This window comes from Octodon degus, unplaced genomic scaffold (assembly GCF_000260255.1).
Source record: "Octodon degus isolate 3935 unplaced genomic scaffold, OctDeg1.0 scaffold00012, whole genome shotgun sequence".
Taxonomy (NCBI): Eukaryota; Metazoa; Chordata; class Mammalia; order Rodentia; family Octodontidae; genus Octodon; species Octodon degus.
The window spans coordinates 23,539,064-23,542,053 of NW_004524588.1; the positions used below are offsets into that span (position 1 = coordinate 23,539,064).

The 2,990-nt window shown below is 36.9% G+C and overlaps 1 pseudogene; it reads left to right on the forward strand.

Annotated features, from left to right (window-relative positions):
• The first annotated feature begins 347 nt into the window (after positions 1-347).
• LOC111815175 lies at positions 348-648 on the forward strand (annotated as a pseudogene).
• Positions 649-2,990: the final 2,342 nt, after the last annotated feature.

Here is a 2,990-nt window from a genome sequence, read left to right on the forward strand (position 1 = left end):
GATGATTGAGACTGGGCGTGGTGGCGCGCGCCTGAAATTCCAGCTCTTGGGAGGCTGTAAACAGGTGGATCACTGTGAGTCTGATCTAGTAGTGAGACCCTGAACACCCTCTAGACCTTTCCCTAAAATACAGAAAGAAAAAGAAGTCTTGAAATTAACAAGTTCCCATGTGTTGGCGGATTCTTTTGAGAAGTGTGGAATATTTTTCTATTGTTATATATGTTATGTGTGAAAAGACCACCTATTGGCCGCGTCTCGCTGTGCACTGGCCCAGCGTGGCTGCCCTAGCGGGGTCTTGGAGGCACCGGGCAGGGGCAGGAGCCACACAGCAGCCGGTGAATTTCAGGATGCCTGACACTTCTGAAACTATTACAAATTTTGAAGAGATGTTTGCAAACAGATTCACAGAGGATGACAAAGAATATCAGAAATACTTGAAACACCCCCTTGAGTCCCCTCTAGTTGTTGACAGATGGTTTAGCGGTAGGGACAGCAGACGGTGGCGGCCAAGTGACAATGGATCAAACCAGTGGCATGGACGATCCTGAGGCAACAATTACCCACAGCACCGATAAGAAAGAGCCTTGCTGTCCGCAGCAGTATGGACACTATGGTTGTAACCAGCAGCCTCCGGATGATTACCACTGATAGAAATGGTGGTGACATCCTCTAGTGACATCATTTACTTTGTTAATATGACAAAGATTCATGTGTGTTCTGTTGGTCACAGTTTGCAACCCTATTTTAGAGAAGGGATTATTGTTTCAGAACTTGAGACTTTAAAAAGTAGATCTTACAGAAAGATGTAATGGTTGCTGAGAATAAATAGTCCCCTAAAAACATTGTGGATTATATTGTTTGACTTCAACCTCAGATTCAGCATTTCAAGATTTCATAGTGCTTTGAGTTTGGTGTATTTTCCTTGTTTGACCTCTAGAAATTCTAAGACAGAAATTAAAAAATAAAAAGACCGTATATCATTTTGGGCAAAGATGTTTTTTCCATATAAAATTAAAAATTTAATTCTGATTTTTAAAATTTTTCAGAGGTGCTCTTTTTTGATTTACTGTTTGCCTGTCTTCAACCTTTATCTGTCTCTTTCTTCCAGGCTTCCATCATCATGCAGTGTTTCCTCTGATTGACTGAGTCCTTTCTGCTCACAGTCTGGTTAACTCAAATTTAAGACATCAGCTGACATACCTTCTGGACAGCCTCTTTGTCCCTAGACCTGACTGGCCCAACATTCCATTCTCATTGATAATTTTTTAAAAGTTTTTTAAAAAATGTATTTAGTACACAGTCTACAGGGTCTCACTACACAGATCAGACTTGTAGTGATCCTCCTGTTTTCAGCCTCCCAAGTGCTGGGATTACAGGCATGTGCCACCACGCCCAGCCTCAGCTGTTCTCTCAGTGCACTCCCGGGGGGCCGTGCCAGCCTGCATGCCTGGGATCCAATCCTGGTCTCTGCACCTGCCTAAGCAGGCACTTTAGTCTGCTGAGCTGTCTGGCCAGCCGCTGTCACTGATACTCGATACTGTCTTGTATCTACTCCTGTCACAGCTACAGTACACTATTTTATTAACATCTCTTTAACTGTGTGTCTCCACCACAGAATCTGTACTCTGGAAGGTAGATACTATGTCTTGTCTCTTAATTGCATCTCCTTTGCCTCAAAGAGTGCTTTCCGAAATTAGACATTTAAGTGTTTATTGAATTAATTCCCTAGAATGAAATTTAAATAAAAATGCAGAGAAGTAATTCTAAGAAAGTTAGATGCTTAAATATTTTTAAATCATAGTAACAATTTCATTATGTTTCTAACTCTTGCTACACATTATCTTAGAAATGGTGATGAATTCACAGTTTTTAACTTGAGAAGTCACAGGCTTGGGAACCTGCCTTCCGAGTTTTGCATGTTTTCTGCATTTGCAGAACAGAAAGCCCCATGACATGACATGTGGCTGAGAGGCCAGCTCTCACTCCCTCAGTTTTCCATGCCCACAGCTTAACACACTCCATGTCATTTCCTGGGATTTCTGCTGGGCCACCAGTCTTTAAGACTAGGCATGCAGGTAAGTATTTTAGACACATACGTATTTATTCAATTCATGTTTCATGTGGTAAGAGCTCAAATAAATAAAAGAGCTTTAAAATCCTGCTAAGTCACCAACTCTTCCTTCAAAAGACAAATATTTCTTTAATTTCAAAAGAAGAGCATTAGATTTCTGGAATATTTATAATAACATATAATATACTAGACAAGAATTATGCATAGATTTTCGCTCAGTTGTAAAATAGTTAGGTATTTTGAAATGTATATTTTGAGATAAATTTAGAGACAAAGGTATGAGATGCTATAAAGGATATTCTAGAGTCCTTTATGGATAAAATAAATAGTGAGCCAACTGGGTATAATTATTCTAATCCTTGAAGACAGAGTTAATCCTTACAATTGGTGTGGTTTTAAAGCTAAAAATTTATCATTTCTTATCCAGTATGCTTTTGGAAGATTCACTTTAAGCATTTAAAAATATTTTTTTAAAAGTATGTGGAATGAAAAATTATTATACATTAGCACTTCTCTGGGCTCTGTACTGATCTAATTAAGCTTTATTTCTGAGTAGCTTAAATGTTATAGATTTTTATAATCTAAAAACTTTTAAATATATAAAACTCGTTCTAAAGAATGATCAATTTTTTAAGCACTTCAAGTTAATTTTGCAAAGTTCAAAAATTATATATTAATATTTGAGCAATTTATTTCAATGTAAGTTTGATGCAAAAAGCATAATAAAGTTTTCAGAAGAACATTATTAATATTTAGAGCTTTGATACATTAAAATTTAATATAGGCTACAGTGATCTAGGAATATTTTAAGGTCTGCAAAATATCAAAATATAAAATAGGTTTATCATTTTTATTTGGATATAGGAAAAATGATAAAATACATAATTAACTTGAGAAATTCAGTAGGAACAAGAGAAAA